Below are 24529 nucleotides of genomic sequence, written 5' to 3'. Positions count from 1 at the left end.
TTGACAGTGGTACTACCAGTATCGGTGCGGAGCCAGCCTGGGTTCCACATTAGACAGAAGTAAACGACATTCCTTTTAAGTCCTTCTTATTTTGTTTTCACTTGCAATATAGCATTATTATTGGCTAATTCTAATCCTACCCAAAATTCAGTTTTCCAGCAAATCTGCTACTGAGAACTCCTTGAAATCGAAAATCTCCTAGGAAAGAAAAAGACACTATTTACAAAGTACCAAGCAAAGAATTCAGTATATAAGTGAAATAAGTCAGAAAGAGAAAGCGAACACCTATAAGATATCACTTATAGGTGGAATCTAAACTAAGACACAAAGAGCCGATCTCCGAAACAGACACACAGACAGAACAGACCTGTGGGGGCTGTGGGGGCGGGCGGGGCGTGAGGCAGACACTCAGACACGGGAACAGAATGGGGGCTGGGGGGTGGTATGTGGGTGGGCTCAGGGTTTGGGGTTAACAGATGCAAAGGATTACATAAGGAATGGACAAAACCTTGGTCCTACTATAGAGCCCAGGGAACTACATTCAGTATCTTGTGATAAACCATAAAGGAAAAAAAAAAATAACTGGATCACTTTCCTGCACAGCAGAAATAAACACAATATTGTAAACCAACTACACTTCAATTAAAATAAAGGAGTTTAGTATAATCAGCACAACTCTTCACACACCCTTCCCTCCCAAAGAAATGGCCCCCTTAATTTTTAGCTGGGGGCTTGGTCACCAGCAGCGAGTTCGCCCTCGCGGCTCCCCTGAGCTCCACGTGGCGTGTTCCGGCTACGTTCTCGCCCACCCGACATCAGCAGAAGTGACTGTGCTACTTCTGTGGCATGTCCTTCAGGAGGAGGGCGGTGTCTTTCTGTCCATCCTTGGTCCAGACAGCCGGGATCAGCTGTGGTGGGCAAACATGTCAGAACCACAAGAGGCTGACAACCTCTGAAAGGAAGCAAGGAGACGGCAAAGGTCTCTGTCCCCACCCCTGGGGCTGGGTGACAACACTCCAACACGGAACTCAGCCACCTTTACGGTAACTAGGACGACTCTGTGTCTACAATGCATTTTATATTATCAACGACTGCATATCTTCTTCATCCACGAGTGTCTATGAACATCAGGAACTCCCAGCAGAGAACAATCCTTCCATCCCCGTGCCGACCTTTCTGGTTTGGTGCAGAGGGCTTCTGAGCCCAGACGATGAGGACGTCGACACAGCCCAGAACCTGCAGCCTGAAAACAGAGAGCTCCAGACGCGAATGCAACTGTGGGGGCCCCGCAGGCCCCTCATCGTGGCTACCTTCCCCAGAGACCCCACCGTGACCAAAGGAAGCAGCCACTGCTCCGCCTCCCTGTCAGCTATGTACTCGAGCAGAGCAAACCCCACAAACCCAACAGAGTCACAGAACCGCGTCACTCTATCATTTAGTACACACTGGACACACCCTTCTTTTTTAAACAATTAATGGACAAGAGAACTTTTACCTCCTCAAACCCAAACAAAGCACAGCACGTAAAAGGAGCACCGGTTTCTTTATGCTTCTGCAAAACAAGAAACTCTGAGAGGTAGTTTCACAGGAAACTGGAAGTCTGATCATCTCAAAACACATTCAAGGCGGAATCCCTGGCAGTCCAGGGGTAAGAACCTGCCTTCCAGTGCAGGGCATGGGGATTTCAGCCTCTGTGAAGAACTCAGACCCCACGAGCGGCAGGGCCCTTCAGCCTCTGCACCGAGACAGAGAGCCCACGCATCACAGCTAGCCCTCGATGCAGCCAAAGATAAACTAAATAAGAGCGTAAAAAAATAAATTCAAAACCACACGTGACTCTGAAATACTTCCCTAGAGAAGAATACTTTAATATCGAAATCTATGAATGTAGAATTCACAAAATACGGGTGTCGAAAATGGAGTTAAAATCAGGTTCCACAACCTACCAGCTGTGTGACCTGGGGAAGTGACTTTACTGTCCCTGAGCCTTGCAGACTCAGGTCTGCAAGATGGAACGAGCACCAACGGAGGCCAAGACTGTACCACACCCGACCTGTGTCCACTGGCTCCTCGCCAATTCATGGACCACCTGGTCACTATAATGACCACACACACTGCCAGAACTCATCACAGCTTCCTTCCCAGATCACAGAAGTTCGTTTAGCTTCCAAAAGGCTACATCCAACTGTGCTTGGATTTTAACAAATGGAGAATATACACAATATTTAGTCAAACAGAAAATCGCAGGTTCTCTTTGACAGAATCAGACCATCTGGGGAGCTGCTGCAAACAGAGGGCACACAGTGTATAGTGTACACAGCGTGTATAGTGTGTACACTGTGTAGTGTGTATACTGTACACACTGTGTATGTACACACCGCATAGTGTACACAATGTGTATAGTGTGTACACTCTGTATATAGTGTACACTGTACATACTGTGCGTGTACACACCATGTACAGTGTGTACACCGGGTATAGTGTGTACGCAGTGTATAGTGTACACACCATGCATAGTGTGTACACAGTGTACACACTGTATGTACACACCAGGTATAGTGTGTACACACCGTGTCTAGTGTGTACACACTGTGTATAGTATACACACTCCCAAGAAAAAGCCACACACGGCATCCTCTCCAGCGCCTTCGTCTGTCCATCACGGCCAGGCCAACAGAACACTGTGTCACCCGCAGACGGGCGCAGTCCTCAAGGCGCCCACGGTGCCTTCTGCTGGACAGAACAGAGACAGCAAGGCGGCCGACTAGGACCAGCACGCCTCTGGTCGGGACTCATCCCAAGCGACCACCTACACACAGCAGCTGAGACGGGAATGGCTCACTGAATGACTAACACCCCCACTACTGAGGGGGATAAACTGGGAGTCTGGGATTAACATATACACACCACTCTACATAAAACAACCAATAAGGGCCTACTGAGTGAACAGCACAGGGAACTCTGCTCACCTAAACTGAAGAACAACTTGAAAAGGAATGGATACCTGTATAACTGCATCACTCCGCTATACACTTGAAACAAACAAAACATTGTAAATCAACTAGAATCCAAAATAAAAACTAAAAAAAATTTTTAATTAAATTTAAAAAATTTTAAGAGTTGTGTTTGTAGTCCGTGAAACATCATTTAAAGGAGCTTTATTACCTAATTTAAAGGAGATCTCACCTGCAAGATGGCTATGCATTTAGCTACCCACAAAAAAACTGTTTTTAAAGAGCTTTTTACTACAGAAAAACCTAAAAAAAAAGTACTGGGAAGAGTAAAATGAGCTGCTACATATGGATGCATATACATATCATCAGCTTCACCAATTATCAACAGGGACTTCCCTGGTTAAGAAGTCAGTGGTTAAGAATCCACCTTGCAATGCAGGGGATGCAGGTTCGATCTCTGGTTCGGGACTAAGATCCCACAAGCTGCAGAGCAACTGAGCCCCTGAGCCACAGCTACTGAGCCCCAACTAGAGAATCCAGGCGCCACCCTGCATGACCCAAGGAAGATCCCATGTGCCGCAAGTAAGACCTGACACAGTCAGATGAATCAACGACAAACAGGAGGTGGGCGGGGAGCTTTAAAAACGAGGGGATACATGTATACTTACGGCTGATTCACACTGTTGTACAGCGGAAACCAACACAACATTGTAAAGCAATGATCCTCCAATTAAAAACAAGTTTTTTTTAAAAATTATCAACACAGAGACACCCCTGGTCCATCAAATCCCACCCAGTCTTTCTCCCAGAAATTGTGTCAATAACTCTCAGAAAGCACGTTACTTCATCCAGAAACCGTTCGGCACTTGTCTCTAACAGTAAGGATTTCCTTAATACCATGAAATACAGTGTGCTGATTCCGCAGACCACCTGCAAGCGTCTTTTCGGCTCCTCCCCCGTGAACCAACGCCCTGCAGTGCGGGTACCTCCCTCAGCCACCAGGGTCTCTCCCCACCTTCACTTCCTCGCAACTTATCTGCTGAAGTAACGGGATCCTTTGTCCCAGGGTCTCCCAAAGGTGACCTCTGAGCACTGCATTCCCACAGTGTCATTTAGAATATCCCTAATGTTTCCAGGAAACTGGAAGCTGGATAAAGTCCACTGGTGAGATTTAAGCACATAAAGCCTGATCGTCTGTTTAAGTCAGCAGCCTAGACTGCATCACACCTTGGAACTCAAGTCTACGGAAGCAAAATTATCTCTATAAAAAGAATCTTCCATTCCTTAAATATGTTTTCCCTGAGGTATAGGCATAGTTCATACAAGTAAATGCTTGGTTCTTATTCTCTATTTCAAGTTTTCAAAATACTAAGTGGGTTCCTTAGACTCTTCTGGGACTGGGTGGCCAGTGGACCAAGAGGGGAAGGAGATACGGAGGGCAGGTTTGTATTCCCCAACGTCTAGGTTCTGATGAGCCACGCTTTGAGTCAGGGGAATCATGAGAAAAGTGTAGCAGAGAGGAAAAATGCCCCGTTCTGACCACAGTTAGTCAAGAAAGTGGATACACTGGTCTAAATTTCTCTTATACTTTAGCTTTTTTGGTTCTGGTATATATTCTTTGGTTTACAGTTAGCAAATCTTTCTGGTAAGCCAGATGCTAATTGCTAAGGGAAAATTCGACAAAACTTGAAAAAAGCAAAAAGATTTTTCGCCTTTTAACAAAAATAATATGTTGGTTTTTCCTTCCTCCTTCAAGTGGTAAGTTAAAAAAAGAACACTCTGCAGAGAGTGTGATCTTGTTTCTCAAAAAAACTTATGATATAAATTGTATGTATGTGTGTGTGCAGAAATTAAAAAGTGTGAATGCATGGTTCATACATTTTATGAGAAACTGAAGGGAGAGTGTAAATAAACCATTTGCACCAGTTATCACAGGGAAAGCATGGTACAGAGAGCGAAACAACTGTGTCTTGATTGGTTTATTGCAACAAACTTATGTTGCTTTCCAAACTGAAAGTGATGACTTTGCACAGCAATTTACACGCTACACAGTTTTCAAAGCCCCAAAATGATGGGAGATTCCTTTATTTCCAGATGCTAAAAGACCATCTCTGCCGTGCTAAGTTAGCAAAGAGACAAAGGAGAATTTCCCGGGCCTCCATGGGCACTGCTGATGGGCTGATGAGTACAGTGACGAAAGTCTACAAAACCACTTCATCAGCCACCGCAGGATAAGTGATTAGCCAACCCCTTTTATTCTGCGCAGGAGGAGACCCTCAAAGGAAGAAGTGACCCTGTTTTTATAGGCAGACAATAGGCCCTATATATCAGAAACATATGCACTATGGCTTTGAAACGTTTCCACCTGCTTTCTTAAACAGAATTACAATGACTTAAATTACTACACTCTCCATGGACTACACAGTCCATGGGATTCTCCAGGCCAGAATACTGGAGTGGGTAGCTGTTCCCTCCTCCAGGGGACCTTTCCAACCCAGGGATCGAACCCAGGTCTCTCACACTGCAGGCGGACTCTTTACCAGCTGTGCCACCAGGGAAGCCTGGTATTTAAATAAGGTTTAAGATCTTTATTAAGAAATAAAGCAATTTATGGCTATTTATCCAAATGGCTCAACCAAAAAGCTACCACAACTTCAGTGACTGAGTCACTGGAGAAAGTGGAGGAAGAAAAGGTGAGAAGAAGGAAGGCAGAAGCTGAGCTGATGGACGGGTCACGCGGGCCCCTGCCACCCCATGGGCTCCAATCCACAAGAAGGTGGGAGTTCACTGAAGACCACCGCACAAAGATACGTAAAGATGGTCCTCTGAGCCGTGACAGATGGACTCAAAACAAACCCGACTCCAACAGACTAGGGCATATCAATTCAGAACCTTTACATGAAAATTTAAACATACCCTGCAGACACAGAATTTGGATATGGATTAGTCTGAAATCTACCCACTAGGCAAATACCAACACAGCACACAGTATAACTACCTTTTTTGGAGATGCTGTGGGATCTTAGTTCCCTGATGACCAGGGACAGAGCCCACGCCCCTGTTTGGAAGCTCAGAGTCCTCAGCACTGGACCACGAGGAAGTTCCTGTAACTACCTTTTTAAGGAAAAAAGAATCAAAGAGCTGTAATGGTTCCAATAATACTAGTGAAATTGAAGGATGGTTCTCCTACATACAGTGTGCCTCATTCAGATGTCATCTGTCAATCACATCCTTCCTGCATCCCTGGTCTTTCCATCATAGCAACAGCGTTTCATTGAAGGATCAACCCTTCTGGAGTTCAGGGTTTCTTTTGGGGGTGATAAAGATATTCTATATGTGATAATAGTATTGGTTGCTCAATTTGATGAATAATGTAAAAACCACTGAATTGTACATGTTAAACAGGTGAATTGTATGGTATGCAAACTGTTTATCTCAAAAAAGCTATTACAAAAAGAAAAAAAAAACGGTATACTTAGTTCTCTATAAACACGTTTTTTACAGAAACAAACATATAGACTAGTTCATGCTTTAAATGGGATTTTGACTATAGCAAGACGACACTTTCAAACAAGACTGCAGAAAAAGGACTTTCATGAGGTAAGTGTCTTAATTTCTTACACAGGAAAAGTGACAGAATCATTCCCTAAATTCAAGTAAAATCCAGCTTAATGCATGAAAAAGTACATTGTGTATTACAAATCTACTTATTGATGTTAAAATGCAGCTTTTATTTATTTTAGCTTTCAATTTTGAAATTTCAGACTTACCAAAAAGAAGTCATAAAAGTCACATGAAGAATTCCCATATATCCCTTCATCTGCACGGTCCAAATGTTAAGATCATTCTCTATTGTAATATTACAAACCTACTAAAATGACATAAAATGACAAAATGATACAACAGAAAAAAAAATTATTAAAGAAGAGTTTAAGAGATTAAACTTACATTTAAGAAATTAAAGAGATTTCCATAAATCCCAAGGTTTCTTGGAGGCAGGATGAGATCAGAAGTCAACGTGGGCCTTAATGGCAATACACTCTTTTAATGCCTTCTCTCTGGCTAATTACTAACAGGGAATCCCAACTGCACCTGTAGACTGAATGCAGCTGCCAGGAGCTGATCACAAGATGCCCTGGAAGGAGGCATAGGGTCCAGGAAATGAAATCTCACTGCTGTCCTACAGACAAGAGTTGGGGGCAAATATACTACTTGCTGCAGTCAGAGCCACCCTGGTACCAAATGCCTTCAACCATGCAACACACAAGAGGATCCATCAGCATGAAGCGCACCTTCAATTCACACCACACCAAGGTACCAGTCAATTACGCCTCCATAAAGCTGGAGAAGTTACTTGTGCAACTACTGAAAAATACAAGATACCTACACTTCACCTTCAAAGATTCATACAAGCATGAGCAGGGATCCTGGCATCTTAGGTTAAAAAAAAAAAAATCCATGAAAAAAGCAAGCTTGAACTCTCATAACAGCACTTAAAATTCCTTCCAACAACTTGGAAAAGGATTAACTGGGTTCTCACTGACACTTCAAGAAACAAAGTCTTACATCATAATCACTTTTAGCAAATAACTGTATACAGGAGCTTGACTTACATATGAACTGACTACAGCTTTTGCTTTCAGTACTCACTGACGATTACTTAATGGACCTCACAGCCGAGCATCTGAAACCCCCAAAAGCAATTTCTATTAGTTTCCCTATCTTCTGCCTCCTCAGGACACAAATGTCAACCTAAGGCCATGGCGTGGAAACTTTCAAACAGGCTCACAGAGCTCGAAAGGGAGCAGCAGTTTTAGGGGCCGTCTTGTGTGGTCTGAGGGCCTACCCTGCCCCGGCAAAGACCGCCCAGCAGAAAACGGACTTTAAAAGCAGCTCCTCCAGGCTCCGGGACCAGAGCCACCTTTGAAAGCCCTGCTCGCAGTCTCCTCTGCTCACAGCTCATACCACCTCCCCCAACATCCTCTGTGCGTGTCTCTCTCCCAATCATACCTCTTTGAAGACAGGAACCCTGCCTTAACTCCTCAGACTCCCTTCTTTCAAGGTCACTCATTCAAAAATGTTTGCTTAACAAGACAGTAAGGAAAAAAAACAGGTTGATTTTTTTTCTTGATTATTGTATTTGTTCAACAGGGACTTATTTTAATGCCTACTATGTCCCGTACCATGCGTAAAACAAATCTGTGAGAGTAACACCTTCACAGAAAGTAGTTCCATCTTGTTTATCCTTAGGAATTTGGCACATGGCCGGCACCTGTGGCCATGTGTTCTAATTTTGTCCTTAAATATTCCAGTCATATTCACAAAAACATTATTTCAGGCCTCAGCTCTCTGATCATTTACCTAATTATGTCAAAGTGCCTCTTCTCTCTGCCTGGATCAAGTCAACATGTCCCAGATTTTCTCTACGATCAATAAATTGAGAAAGAGAGAGAGAAGGCCTTAAAGGGGTCACGTTGTAAACTACCATTTCCCTCAAGACACATGGTCTAATCTCACGAGGAACTCTCATTCTCTATCACCTACACTGTTCACCGTTCCAGAATGTACTCAGAGTAAGTACAAACCTAAGGTTTGAGGATATTTTCGTTATTATCATGGAAGCTCCTCTCTAATGTAACTGAGCACTATAAATACACAAATTAATAATAATCCACCTGAACTGACAGTGACTACAGTTCAATAATAGGAAGTCGCCCACCCGTCTAACCACCTGCTCCTTAAAGGCAAAACTTTTTCCAGCACGAGCACAAATGCACACACATACTTACACACACACACAAACACACACACACACACACACACGCGGTCCCAGGTGCCCTGCAAAGACACAAGGACACAGTCCTGGTCTGACCACTCCTGCCTGGACAGGAGACTCAAAGTGAAAGTCACTCAGTCATGTCTGAGACTCTTTGCGACCCCGTGGACCATACAGTCCGTGGAATTCTCCAGGCCAGAATACTGTGATGGGCAGCCTTTCCCTTCTCCAGGGGATCTTCCCAACCCAGGGATCGAACCCAGGTCTCCCACACTGCAGGCAGGTTCCAGGAGCCTCTCTGAAAATAACAGCCCAACTGACCTGCGCCCCCCAGTGGCTACACTGAAAAATGCAAGTCAGCAGGAGCAAAGCAAACAGCACCTTTTCAAGACTATTTCCAATCAGACCACTGTTAACAGCAATAGCGTGTCTTCTGGCCAGACACCCACTCGGGTCACTGTCCCCTGCCTTCGGTGCCACCACAGGCGGGGCCTGCCTTGCTCCCCGGCACCATGGTCTGGGGTCCCGGGCCACAGGCTCAGGTCTCTGCTTCCCAGCCAGCCGCCCCACGGCTCCCAGCCGTTTGAGGCCAAGGACCCTGTTTCATCCAGCTTCATACTCCCAGCAAGCACACTCTCCAGCAGAGAGGAGATATCCAAATATTTGGTTAAAAAAAAAAGGGAAGAAAATTGGGACAGCAAGGAGGAAGGAAGGATGTTAGGGGAGAAGTGGGGCAAGGGAAGAAGCAGAAGACGACAAATTCAGATCCAGCAAAAACGCACGTGACCGCCGGCCCCGGACGCGGGAGGGGCAGAGCCTGGCTCACCATGTGCAGGCAGCTGGGGTCCACACCACGGAGACCCCATGACCCGGACACCCCACGGCCTTACCCAAAGCTCCTCAGGTCGGGGGGGAAGCGCCCACCTTCACTGACATGAGACTTTCCAAAGGTCTCCACCGCCTTTGCCACCTCACACCTCCTTTGCCACCTCACACCTCCTCCACTTTGGGTTTAAAATATAGTCTCCACTTCACAGATATGAACAGATATGGACACCAAAATGCCATCACTTAATGCATCGCATCACCGAAATGCGAGTGTTCTCTTCAACCACCATCCTAGAATTATAGAAAGATGTCACTGCAGGAAGAAATTAGGCAAGACTTACGACTTCCAAGAAAAGCTTGTGAATCCCAACCAACCATCTGGCAGAAAGAATACAGGCCAGAGACCTATGCCAGGGCATCAAGGGAAAGGCTGTGGCATCAAGGGATGTGCAGAAGGGTGACACGCAAACTGAGGACTGAGTCGAGGCAGAGGTGTAAGGGGAGCAGAAGTCAGCCAGCCTCGAGAGCAGAGCCGCAGGGGTGGAGAAGGACGCATTCTGAGACCTGATGGTGTTTGGAGGCACCACTAGACAGACCCCAGTTACAGAAACTACCAGTGTCTGGAAGAAGACCCTTGGGGTCTGAGTGAGACTTTAATTCCTGATCCCTGGCAACCAACAGCAACGTCGACTTTCTTCAGCAGGGAAAAAGGCATCTGTCCATTCAAAGAAAAACACTTAAACTGATCACTTAAAAACACCTGCCAGATACAGAGAACAGATTTGTGGTTGTCAAGGGGGACGGGGGTGGTGCAGGGAAGGACTCAGAGTCTGGGATTAGTCCATGCAAACTGGTACATACAGGATGGGTAACAGGGTCCTGCTGTAGAGTACAGGGAGCCAAATGTTTTATACTGGGAAAAACCAACCATCTGAGTGCAGAGTCCCAAAGAACAGCAAGGAGAGCTAAGAAAGCCTTCCTCAGTGATCAACACAAAGAAACAGAGGAAAACAACGGAATGGGAAAGACTAGAGATCTCTTCAAGAAAATCAGAGATACCAAGGGAACATTTCATGCAAAGATGGGCTCAGTAAAGGACAGAAATGGTATGGACCCAACAGAAGCAGAAGATATTAAGAAGAGGTAGCAAGAATACACAGGAAAATACTCAGATAACCACAATGGTGTCATCACTCACCTAGAGCCAGACATCCTGGAATGTGAAGTCAAGTGGGCCTTAGGAAGCATCACTACGAACAAAGCTAGTGGAGGTGATGGAACTCCAGTTGAGCTATTTCAAATCCTAAAAGATGATACTGTGAAAGCGCTCCACTCAATATGCCAGCAAATTTGGAAAATTCAGCAGTGGCCACAGGACTGGAAAAGGTCAGTTTTCATTCCAATCCCAAAGAAGGGCAATGCCAAAGAAATGTTCAAATGACTGCACAATTGCACTCATCACACATGCTAGCAAGATAATTCTCAAAATTCTCCAAGCCAGGCTTCAACAGTATGTGAACTGTGAACTTCCAGATGTTCAAGCTGTATTTAGAAAAGGCAAAGGAACCAGAGATCAAATTGACAACACCCAATGGATGATCAAAAAAGACAGTTCCAGAAAAACATCTACTTCTGCTTTACTGATTACGCCAAAGCCTTTGACTGTGTAGATCACAACAAACTGTGGAAAATTCTTCGAGATGGGAATACCAGACTACCTGATCTGCCCCCTGAGAAATGTGTATGCAGGTTATGAAGCAACAGTTAGAACCAGACATGCAACAGACTAGTTCCAAACCGGGAAAGAAGTAGGCCAAGGTTGTATATTGTCACTCTGCTTATTTAACTTCTATGACGAGTATATCATGCAAAATCCCGGGCTGGATGAAGCACACGCTGGAATCAAGATTGCTGGGAGAAATATCAATGACCTCAGAAACACAGATGACACCACCCTTAAAACAGAAAGTGAAGAGGAACTAAAGGGCCTCTTGACAAAAGTGAAAGAGGAGAGTGAAAAAGCTGGCTTAAAACTCAACATTCAAAAACCTAAGAACATGGCATCCAGTCCCATCACTTCATGCCAAATAGATGGGGAAACAGTGGAAACAGTGTCAGACTTTATTTTTTTGGGCTCCAAAATCACTGCAGATGGTGACTGCAGCCATGAAATTAAAAGACACTTGCTCCTCGGAAGAAAAGCTATGACCAACCTAGACAGCATATTAAAAAGCAGAGACATTTCTTTGCCAACAAAGGTCTAGTCAAAGCTATGGTTTTTCCTGTGGTCATGTATGGATGTGAGAGTTGGACCATGAAGAAAGCTGAGCACCAAAGAATTGATGCCTTTGAACTGTGGTGTTGGAGAGGACTCTTGAGAGTCCCTTGGACTGCAAGGAGATCCAACTAGTCAATCCTCAAGGAGATCAGTCCTGGGTGTTCACTGGAAGGACTGATGTTGAAGCTGAAGCTCCACTACTTTGGCCACCGGATGCAAAAAGCTGACTCATTTGAAAAGACCCTGATGCTGGGAGGGATTGGGGGCAGGAGGAGAAGGGGACGACAGAGGATGAGACGGTAGGATGGCATCACCGACTTGACAGACATGAGTCTGAGTGAACTCCGGGAGCTGGTGATGGACAGGGGGGCCTGGCGTGCTGCAGTCGACGTGGCTGCAGAGAATCGGACACGACTGAGCAACTGAACTGAACTGAGGAACCAACATGAAAAAAAATAGGAAAAAGAACGTGTTTCTGTAAAACTGAGCCACTTTGCTGCACAGCAGAAATTAAAACAGCACTGTAAATCAGCTACACTTCAACAAAACAGAATGAAAACACCTGAAACAGTTCCTCTCAGAACTTACTAAATTTGGTTTGGGATCTGCTGTTTTTCGTGAGCTGCTTGTGCGCAGAGAAAATCTGAGCCTAGCTGCTTGTCCTGCTCAGCTGGGCACACACACCACAACTTCCCAGCACCAGAACCTGCCAATCAGGAGCACTGCAGAAGTGAAGCCTTGCATTCGAAGATTCACTAACTGGAGCACCATTTCACACTTGCTGAAAACGTACTCACCTGAGACTTTTAAGTCAAAGGCAACTTACTTCTTCAAGGTAGAAAAATATCTCTTTTTATAGATAAATAAATCACAACAAAGGCAAATGCCATGATGCCCAGATCCTCAATGTCACTGACAATGAATTGCCTCCTGTAATATTCATTCTTTTCACACTCATTTGACGCCTACTACATGCCAAGTACCTACCAGCCCAGGTAACAGGATCCCCAGGTGGGTAAACCGATCTGCTCTGAAGTCCTGGCTATGGTGTTGCTCTGGAAGACAGCACCATGAACTTTCTAAAGTCTGAAGTCTCTCATTTCAGACGCACAGGCCTTTCCCCGTCATTGCCGCATTTCTCATCGTCCTTACACTCAGGGAAATCCCAGTTCTCTTTGCTGAGACACACAGTGGGCGACTTGCGTTTAGAAAGTCTAACCAATCAGTGGTTCTGCTTCTATTTCGACTCAGCTGCTGCTACTAAGCTACTCATAAGTTACACAGTCAGGAAGACCCACTACCACCACATGCAGTTGCACGATGTCAGAAATCAATACATTCTGTCAAACATTAATCTTGGTTTGGCTTAGATTTTGACTTGGTCTTACACGGTCCTGACTTTAAGGATCAGGTGGGACTGAACCAACTGGCACTCCGCCTCCTTCCACATAACTAACACTCTGCACGGTACCGTTTATCATTCACTCACTCATTCATTTTTTTTAAATGAAATGTATTGAAAACCTACAATGTTTTATCTGCTGAAGACACATTAGCCAACAAAACAAAGAACTCTGCTATTTGGCTTAAAGCTCAACATTCAGAAAATGAAGATCATGGCATCTGGTCCCAACACTTCATGGGAAATAGATGGGGAAACAGTGGAAACAGTGTCAGACTTTATTTGGGGGGGGGCTCCAAAATCACTGCAGATGGTGACTGCAGCCAGGAAATTAAAAGACGCTTACTCCTTGGAAGAAAAGTTATGACCAACCTAGATAGTATATTGAAAAGCAGAGACATTACTTTGCCGACTAAGGTCCGTCTAGTCAAGGCTATGGTTTTTCCTGTGGTCATGTATGGATGTAAGAGTTGGACTGTGAAGAAGGCTGAGCGCCGAAGAATTGATGCTTTTGAACTGTGGTGTTGGAGAAGACTCTTGAGAGTCCCTTGGACTGCAAGGAGATCCAACCAGTCCATTCTGAAGGAAATCAACCCTGGGATTTCTTTGGAAGGAATGATGCTAAAACTGAAGCTCCAGTACTTTGGCCACCTCATGCGAAGAGTTGACTCATTGGAAAAGACTCTGATGCTGGGAGGGATTGGGGGCAGGAGGAGAAGGGGACGACCCAGGATGAGATGGCTGGATGGCATCACTGACTCGAAGGATGTGAGTCTGAGTGAACTCCAGGAGATGGTGACGGACAGGGAGGCCTGGCGTGCTGCGATTCATAGAGTCACAAAGAGTCGGACACGACTGAGCGACTGAACTGCTATTTGGAATTAAATTCTAAGCAAAGAGAGAGAATAAATGATAAAATAAACATAACAAATAAGTAAGTACAAAGGGTTTTGAAGGTGATGACAGTTATGAAGAAAAGAGCAGGCTAAGAGAGGCTGAGAGAGTATAGAGTTTAAAGGAGAGAGAGGGGGGCAAGCTGAGATTGCAGATAAAATGACCACAGGATCCTTGGTGGGAAGGTTGCATGTGAACAGGACCTGAAATAGACAGAGGAGCATCAGCCCGGCAGACCTCGGGGGGAAGACACTCAAAGCCAGGAAAGCAGCCCAGCTCAGGACTTTCCATGTGACCCTCACTGCAATGGGAAAACAGAGGCGGCACTTGGGCAGAGTAACAGATCAGACTTGAGTTTTAAAAGATCACCACAGCTGCCATATTGAAAAACTGGTACTTAACAAAGAGCGTTTAGCGAGTGCTGATTTTTCCTTTGGCCACGCTGGTGTGTCTTGCAGGGTGCCAGCTCTCCAGTTGGGGCACACAGGCTTGGCTGCCCCGTGGCACAGGGAATCTTAGTCCCCCAAACGGGGACAGAACCACATGGCCTGCACTGGAAGGCAGATTCTTAACCGCTGGACCACCGGGGAAGTCTGCAAGGGCTTATTCTTCAGATATGAAAAATCATTCCAGCCCAGAACAGCCGACATAATCCTGAAAAAGAACAAGGCTGAAGGACTGACATCGTCAAGACGGCGAGGTGGTGGTGAGGAAGCAGACAAGCAGGTCAATGGAAATGAACAGGGAGCCCGGAAATAGAACAACACAGATCTTGACAAAGCAGCAGAGACAACCCAGCAGAGAAAGGATAGTCTTTGCAACAAATGGTGCTGGGACAACTGGACACTCACAGGCACAACAAGTGAATCTAGGCACAGATGTCTCACAAAAATTAACTGAAAATGGATCATAGGCCTAATGTAAAACTATAAAACTTCTAGATGATAACATAGAATAAATCTAGGCGACTGTTGGGTGGATGACTTTGTAATAAGTAAGTTTATAAATAAATGATGACTTTATAAATAACACAGTCCCTGAAAGAGAAAAGCAATAAGTTGGACTTCATTAAAATCAAAAACTTCTGCTCAGCAGAAGATACAAGAAAGAGAAGGCAAGGACAAGGCACAGAATGAGAGAAAACATTTGCAAAATATGCATTTGAAAAAGGCCTTTTATGCAAAATAGACGAGAGACTCTTAAAGCTCAACAAGAACTAAGCAAACAACCCAGCTGAAAAGTAGTAAAAGGTCTGAACAGACACCTCTCCGAAGGAGATGTACAGATGGCAAGTAAGCCAAGCACGTGAAAGGATGCTCCAGGTCGCGTGTCATCAGGAAACGGCAAAGCAGGACAGTGAACTATCCCTGCACACCTCTTCCAAGAGCCAAATCCAAAACACCAGGCAACCCCAAGTGCTGCGAAGAGCGTCAACCAACAGAAATCCTCAGTGGTCGCTGACAGAAAGACAAAAAGCAGAGGCACTCTGGAAGACAGGTCAGCAGTTTCTCACCAAGCTAAACTCGCTCACCACGCAAACCATAAACCATGCTCGTAAGTATTCACTCAAATGAACTGAACACTCAGGTCCACATCCAGCGTGCACACGAAGGTTTATAGCAGCTTCATTCAGACTCGACAAAAATCAAAAGCAACCAGGATGTCCTTCAGCAGGTCAATGAATAAACACCCATCCAACGGAGTATTACTCTGCAATAAGAAGAAAGTGAGTGAACAGGGTTAAACTTTATTCTTTTTTTTATTTTAGATGCTAAGAAAATAAAAAGAAGAAAAAATGAGGGACTTCCCTGGTGGTCCAGTGGCTAAGACTCTGTCCTCCCAATGCAGGGGGCCCAGGTTCAATCCCTGGTCAGGGAACTATTAAGAGACCCCCCCGTGCCACAAGTCAAGACTCTGCAAGCCATGACTAAGAGCTGGTGCAGCCAAATAAATGAATCAATGTTTTTTTAAGAAAGAAAAAGTGAGCTACCAAGCCACAGGAAGACAAGGACGCAAACAAAGCCAATTTGAAAGAGCTACATGGTTCCAACTATGGAACGTTCTGGAAAAGGCAGACCTATTGAGACAAAAAAAAGCCAATGAGGGCAGGGAGGAAGAGAGGTGTAAACAGGTGGAGGACAGGGGATTTTAGGGCATTCGTCAGACCCCAAAGAGCTTTGCAACACTTAAACTATTGATTGTGCTTAACCATAACATATCCATATTGGTTCATCAAGTAAAATCAATATGCCACACTAATACAAAATGTTCACTGAACAATAAGGAAAACTGTGGGGGAGAATAGGGTATGTGGGAACCCTCTGGACCTTATGCCCAACTCTCCTGTGAACTTAAAACTACTCTAAAAGCCTATTCATTTAAAAAATTATCCCTGCCCTCAAAATGCTTACTCTCATTTACCTTGTTATCCACTTCCCACCCACTTCTAAAACGGAGTTCCGATGAAATACACAGATAAGGGATCTAAAAGTGGAAAATAAAATAACAAAAGCCAGGAGAAAGGCAGGCAACACAACTATTACACAACTTCAAGCAAGAGAGTTCCTTTTCGACATTCCTTCGCTGACTTCCCTCCACCAAACCCCACCACATCTGTCGTCTCTGCACGCACCGATCTGCCCGTCACAGTACCTACTCCAGCCGTAACTTTCCAGGTGTCTGATGATCTCACTGACGCCCACCCAAGTCAGACTCCATAAGAGCAGGTGAAGGAGTCAGAGGGCGCCACAGTAACCAGGAAGTGTACGTCTGCAAACATGAGGTGCAGAAAAGTTCAGCAATGAAAAGTTTCAACTTAAAACTGGCAGAGCCAGGATTTCCGCACCTGGACTGTTAGACCCCAACACTGTGTGGTCTCGGTGTTACACGAAAAGTATGATAAATTTTTGTGCTATATGTCACCTTCAAGCTGTCAGAGGTAGCAATACAATAACCATAACACACAGCTATAAGACAGATAACCAACAGTGACCTACTATACAGCACAGAGAACTCTATATTCTCTAACTTACACAGGAAAAGAATCTGAAAAAGAGCAGATTCATGTGTGTGTGTAACTGGATCACTTTGCTATACACCTGAAATTAACTCAACATTATAAATCAACTATACTCTGATAAAAATTTTTAAAGAATAAAACAAACACAACTTAGTGGTTAAGGTAGAAATCAGCCTAATTTAACCCCAAAAGACCATAACTGCTCCTAATTTCAAAGCCAGTCAATAAATTAAAACCCAGAGTGTGAGATGCCTTGTTTCATTCCCTGCATCTCCCCAGAGCCGGGTCCACTGCTGATGGGACACGCTCTGACGGCAGGGTGCGTTCCTCTATCTACTGAGTCCTGCGACGTAATGAGGATTTGAAAAGGTGAACTAGACTGCTACCCACACTAGTTTTTGCTACACCCTTAAAGTGGGGCTCTGGGTAAAACCTGCCATCTTTAAACATGGAAACAAAGAAATAACCAGCCAGGAAACTGAATTATTGAGGAGTAAGGTAGGAGCTAGAGAAAGGAACGCTCTGTTTATAAAATCTCTCTGGACTATATGCACACAGCCTTAGAGCTACCACATCCCAGAATAATTTAACTTTTAAAAGGACTCTGGCCATACAATTACCAGGAGAGATCTTAACAGCATTCCTGTTAGATAATAAAGTCTCTTCAAAAGGGAAGAGAATGATAAACATTACCTAGGAAAACTGGGTATTATTTTAGAAGCTCAGAAATTCTCTTCCATGGGGCCCCAGTTTAGACAAACACTAATCCTCACACCAGCTATGTGACTAAAATTGTCTGCAAAGAGCAGTTGTTCAACTGACGCTGTGGCTGCATCTGTAATGTCATAGTTAAAAAATGTGGTGTCATTTAAGGAGACGCTAGAATTTTTTGAACCTAGAGAAGTAAAACATCTAAAAACATTAAATTGCAAAAATTGTTATTTCTAGCAATTCTAAATATATAAATAATCATCAAAGAACTACAAAAACTACGGGTCAAAATACTCAAGTACGTGTTTTGGTTTTGAGTTTTTATGGGAAAAGTGCTGAGACTCTATTTTCAGAAATGTAGAAATATCTGCACACAAACTACACACGCAAAACAACAAGATCCATCACAACTAGAGAACAAAATTACATTAAACGCCGAGGGTCATTAATAGCTGGAGATCGTAGGTTTCCCCAAGAATCTGATAAATTCAGTGGGCTTTCTTCCAAGTGCACACAGAAGGTTAAAACAAACACAAAATTTTACCTACATTCTTAAGGAGGGTATGACCTTTTAACCTCAGCTTAAAAACTTCAAACCTGGAGAGAAACCCCACTGCAAGATTATGTCAGACTCACGAGGCTCCTGCTCTGGCCGGCAAACGCATGGGGCAATGACTTACACATAAAGCGAGAAATATTCCAGCGAGAAAGGAATACCAACATGACTAATAAAATGCATTCTGAAAGGGAAATCACAAAGGAAGCAGGGAAAAGTTGCACCTCATACCGTGGGTCAGGCTATTTTAAACATAAGCACTGGGCCAGGTGAAGAGAGCTGAGCCATCCAAATCTCAGCATTTAAATAGCATAATTTTAGACGTTTAGCCAACTTCTGTTCTATAAGCACTTAATCCTTTGGTAAAACCAAATGTCAGATGTATATATTAAGAGACGCTGGGTAAATTTTCAGTATAACATCTGAATTCTTTTACAGCAGGGAAAATAAATTTCACAGAAGACTTAATTAATTTAACAGCTGAATCATGAGAAGTTGCTTGCGATGCCGTTTTTACACAATGACGCTCCGTGTGCTGGGGCCCGCAGGCTGGGAGGCATGGCTGGACCGACCCTCCGCAGCCCTGCCTCGTCCACGACTCCCTCAGCAGCCTCCTGACGCTGATCAAGGCACTTCCTTGTAGCCTCTCAAGTCTAAAGGACTATAAAATTAAGAGAATGAACAACATGCTCTTTAAAACTCCAAAGCTGTTTCAATTTTCATTCCATGAGGATATCACAAGTGAACAATGAGTCACTGGAACAGAACAATCAGAATCACGAATAATTCTGTCCTGGGGGACCACGCTGGCAACACAGACAGGGGCCAGAGTGCCAGAAGGCACAGCCAAGGCGTGTGGTCTCTCAGCCACTGCAGTGGCCGCCCCTATACAGTACCTCTCGGGGTCACCCCCGTAGTCCCCGTTTCTGGGGTTCACATCCATGCAGTCTCTTCCATCGTGGGATCACCTACACAAACCAGAAACGACACGTCTCTCTGGGGTCAGAGCATAGACAACAGGGGCCCCCTGCAGGGTCCACTCTCTCCCCCACCACCCTCCGCCTCAGTCTCCGGTGGCCCCGCTGGGAGCACCTGCAGCTTCCGGACAGGCGAGCACCTGGAGCTTCCGGACAGGTGAGCACGGAGGCTCCCGGGGACAGGCAAGCACCTGCAGCTTCTGGACAGGTGAGCACGGAGGCTCCCGGGGACAGGCGAGCACCTGCAGCTTCTGGACAGGCGAGCACGGAGGCTCCCGGGGACAAGTGAGCACTGAGGCCTCCGGGGACAGGCGAGCACTGAGGCCTCCAGGGACAGATGAGCACTGAGGCCTGGGGGCAGAGACCCAGAGCACCCAGAGCCTGGAGACCCGGACCACAGGCTCCCAGCCAAGCTACCCCCAGACTCCTGGTGAGACAGTAGAGAGTGACCGTTCAAAGCTTCTAGGGTGTTGAGTGATCTGTTATGCAGAACACTGCAGCACCACGGACGGATCTAGAGATGATCCCACTAAGGAAGTCAGATGGGGAAAGACAGATACCATTTGATATCACTTATACATGGAATCTTAAAAAATGATGCAAATGAACTTCTCTACAAAAGAGAAACAAACCCACAGACACAGAAAAGAAACTTATAGTTACCAAAAGGGAAAGGTCAGGGAAGGAATAAACTAGGAGTTCAGGGTTAAAACATACACATGACTATCTATAAAACAGATAACCCAACAAGGACCATTCAGCACATGGAAATATATTCAGTATCTTCTAATAATCTGCCAGGAGCCAGCACGGGAGATCCCACCCAGGACAAGGTCATGCGGAGAGACCTGACGGGCAAGGCGAGACAGGTCTCAAGGGGTCCTCTGCTGAGCATCTACCCCGAAACCAAAATCTGTTTACTGTCTGCTACACTGCACTCTTCTGACATTACAGGGGGCTATCCCCGATCACCTTTCTCTGGAAAAAGTTCACTTAGAGCTCCAACTGGTCTGCATATGAAAGGAACGTTTCAGCTCAAACCCCTCTGGTGGCTCTCTAACTTGCCTGACAGTTAGAGACTTTTACAACTTGTGATTGTTTACAGCCCCCCAACCGTGAGAGGCACAAAGCTTAAAACATCTTAAAGATATAGAGCCTTTTAGAGCTAAAAATTAGTTTGATTGTTGAGTTAATGTTTACCGCCAGGCCTCCATATCCTTTATCTTTTAGGCACCTGGGAGGATATTAATCAATGTAAATGGGATACAGAAATAGGAATATAGTAGTTTTGATGTTAGCAACACTAGACTTTTTGAGTTAATGAATTTTCTCTTTGTTATAAATCACTGTACTCCTCTTTCTTTGTTATAAATTGTTGTGTCCTTGCTATGTAAGAATGTAAATTTATTTAGTGCTTTCTCAGAGTGGCACCAGACTTTGGGAAGAACAACACTATTACCCTTATCAGAAAAGGGCCGTAAAATGTTAATTGGCCTTCTGGCCAGAAGATGATGTAAATCACCTAAGACTTGTGTATACAGCTAGGTATGCAGACAGAAAACCTGGTCTCGATAAGAGTCAGGGCTGCTGACGCTGCATAATTTTGTATTATCCATTGATCTCTGCTGCTGCTAAGTCACTTCAGTCATGTCCGACTCTGTGCGACCCCATAGACGGCAGCCCACCAGGCTCCCCCGTCCCTGGGATTCTCCAGGCAAGAACACTGGAGTGGGTTGCCATTTCCTTCTCCAATCCATGCAAGTGAAAAGTCAAAGTGAAGTCGCTCAGTTGTGTCCGACCCTCAGTGACCCCATGGACTGCAGCCTACCAGGCTTCTCCATCCATGGGATTTTCCAGGCAAGAGTACTGGAGTGGGGTGCCATTGCCTTCTCCACATTGATCTCTATGTACAACCAAAAGTATAACAGGCTTTTCCGGACAATAAAGGATGGGCCAGTCACTGGATAGACTGGTTTCCCCTGTGTCGAATCTCTCTCTCTCTCTCTCTTCTCTCTCTCTCTCTCTCTCTCTCTCCTTTTCAGGCTGAATTCCCACCTGGGGCGTGGAGGCTCTCCAAGTCGACTTACTTGCCCTGGCTTCTAAGACCCATGTGAGAGGGAGCCCAAGGCGGGGCACCCTCCGCCATTCAAGTGGGCGCCAGTGGCCTAACGTAGATGGTGCAAGTTCCTTGTCTTGGAACTTGATAGGTTTTCCACGTAAACCAAGTTATTCAGCATCTTTTCTCCACTAACTTTTCCTATTACACTATTTTTTCCTAATCTCTCTTCATTTTTCTAAATAAATAAGTTTTTCCTCTCCTACTCCGTCCCCTCTTCGAATTCCGTGGATCCACAGGGGCTGGACCCCGGCAATAATCTATAATGGAAAAAACTCTGGAAAAGAATATAGATACAGACATACAAATTCTGGAAAAGAATATATATCTACATAAATATGTAGATATATATTAGTCACCAAGTTGTGTCCGACTTTTGTGACCCCATGGACTGTAGCCCACCAGGCTCTTTTGTCCATGGGGTTTCCCAGGCAAGAACACTGGAGTGGGTTGCCAGGGATCAAACCCAAGTCTCCTGTATTGCAGGCAGATTCTTTACTGCTGAGCCAGCAAGGAAGGCATATAAATAATAGGTATACTATATATATATGTATATATGAAACTGAATCACACCACTGTATACTTGAAACCAAAACATCACTGTAAATCAACTACACTTCAACAAAAACGTTCTATTATACAGGAGATCAGATAACCGGTACAGCTATCTCCTGGGCCTTACAAGCGCTTGGTCACCCCTGAGCTTTTCTTCCAGGGTCGTCCAGTATAACCACCCCACACACACACCTTCACTTCCTCTCCCCCGCCCAGACCTGGCTCCCCTGTATCTCACTGCTACAAACGCCACAAAAGCCTGCACCCAACACACAAAAGGCTGCCTTCTACACACCTCTGAACCAAGGACCCCAAGCTCAAACGTACACAGGAGACATGCAGGCACGGTCGATGGCCGTGGGGAGGTGGGCCACGTTCACGCCGACAGGGTGAGGCCAGGTTCGGGGGCGTCTCCCGCTCAGCTTCTGCCAGCTGTCACCATGGACCACGTGGGCCCAGGATCACTGGGCGGCCTGTTCAAGAGGAGTGTAAACTCTGAATTTTTAAATAAAATTTCCCAACTTCTAAATATTGGTTTAAAATTTTACAGCAGTTAACGAGATACGCTCCCTTATTCAGCCTGTGAGCTACCAGTTCCCAGTCTCTACCCTGGATGACTCTTTCTCAAATTTTTCTCTCATCCACATTCCCCTGCTCACAATCTCCAAACTACCAGCTGCCTAACTGAGACAGTCACTCTGCAAGCTTTGACACACCTCTTCCCAGGACCCCTGCTTACCCCTCAGCACTCTGGTCTCCTTCTGAATGTCCTATGTCAGCAGACGGACCTCCCAACTCTCCCTGGAAGAACCCTGCACCTCCCACTCCCAAAGTTCTGGTCCACGGCCCATCCACACCCCGTACATGTTTAAAACCAAGCCAGACTCGGTGAAGTCGGTCAAAGAAAGACAAATATCATACTTATCACTCATATGTAGCATCTACTTTTTAAAAATGATACAAATGAACTCTTTTACAAAACGGAAATGGACTTATAGAAAGCAAACTTATAGGTACCAAAGGGGGAAAAGAGGGGAGGAGATAAATCAGGAGCTTAGAAAGGATACACACTGTTATATCGAAGACATATACATACTCAACAGTGACCTACTCTATAGGCCAGGGAACTCTACTCAGTACTCTGTGATAGCGTACAAGAGAAGAATCTTTTTAGAAAATGAATATATTATATGCATGACGGATTCATTCTGCTGTACACCTGAAATACAACACTATACATAAACTATACTCCAATAAAATGTTTAGAAACTAAAAAAGTAAAACCAAACAAAATGTCACTTCCTCCAGCAAAGCCTCCTGACTCCGAGCCATCTTCTGAAGTCCTGCAGCAGAGAACCGTGAGGACATTAACACAATCATCAACCTCAGATCAGGTCAGTGACTCTCACCGCCATCTTGAACTTGCATTTGAACTTGGCATATTCACTCAGCTTTTCAAACCTGAGTGAAACCTGTACCTTGTTCAGGTTTTTTTTTTCCTTGGGCTCCAAAACCTGTATATTCTTTTCTTGGGCACCAAAATCACTGCAGACGGTGACTGCAGCCATGAAATTAAAAGACACTTGCTCCTTGGAAGAAAAGCTATGACAAATTTAGGGTATTAAAAAGCAGAGACATCACTTTGCCTACAAAGGTCCATAAGGGCAAAGCCATGGTTTTTCCAATAGTCATGTACTGACGAGACCCTTGGACTATAAAGAAGGCTGAGTATCAAAGAACTGATACTTTTGAACTGTGGTGCTAGAGAAGACTCTTGAGAGTCTCTTGGACAGCAAGATCAAACCAGTCAATCCTAAAGGAAATCAACCCAGCATATTCACTGGAAGGACTGATGCTGAAGCTCCAATACTCTGGCCACCTGATAAGAGAGCCAACTCATTGGAAAAGATGCTGATGCTGGGAAAGATTGAGGGCAGGAGGAGAAGAGGGCAACAGAGGATGAGATGGTTGGATGGCATCACCAACTCAACGGACATAGGTTTGAGCAAACTCAGGGAGATGGTGAAGAACTGGGGAACCAGGCAGGCTGCCGTCCACGGGGTCACAGAGTCAGATACAGGCGGGCAGACAACTGAACGACAACAACAAATATTGTTCAGGAATGATTCTGTGATATTGTTTGTATGATACTCTGAATTCAGCGCATTCATAACCAGAACATGCAGACGTCCTCATTTACTGTACTGTGTTCTAAAGATTACACAAAGACGAGACACAATCCCTGACCTCAAAAAGCTCACAGATTCTTAGGAACGGGGAGATGCAAACAGTGGGATCAGTGCTGAGGGTCACAGATGCAGCAACAATGGAGCTCTTTCAGGAAGGAAAGAAAGAAGCGATTACAGCTGAATCACAACTACAATGAGGCACCTCACACTGGGCAGAATGGCAATCACTGAAAAATCTACAAACAACAAACGCTGGAGAGGGTGGGGAGAAGAG

At 45.0% G+C, this 24529-nt stretch overlaps 1 protein-coding gene and 1 non-coding gene across 9 annotated transcripts in view; one reads left to right on the top strand and one right to left on the bottom strand.

Annotated features, from left to right (window-relative positions):
- Positions 1-24529, bottom strand: part of DST (dystonin) — a 522626-nt gene that overhangs the window by 324366 nt on the left and 173731 nt on the right. The gene's annotated exons all lie outside the window — the stretch shown is intronic.
- TRNAG-CCC (transfer RNA glycine (anticodon CCC)) lies at positions 15938-16010 on the top strand. Its single transcript has one exon. It is a non-coding gene; the product is annotated as a tRNA-Gly (tRNA).

This window comes from Capricornis sumatraensis, chromosome 22 (genome assembly GCF_032405125.1).
Source record: "Capricornis sumatraensis isolate serow.1 chromosome 22, serow.2, whole genome shotgun sequence".
Lineage (NCBI taxonomy): Eukaryota > Metazoa > Chordata > Mammalia > Artiodactyla > Bovidae > Capricornis > Capricornis sumatraensis.
The sequence above is the reverse complement of the archived record's forward strand: the minus strand, read 5'-3'. Positions and strand labels throughout refer to the sequence as shown.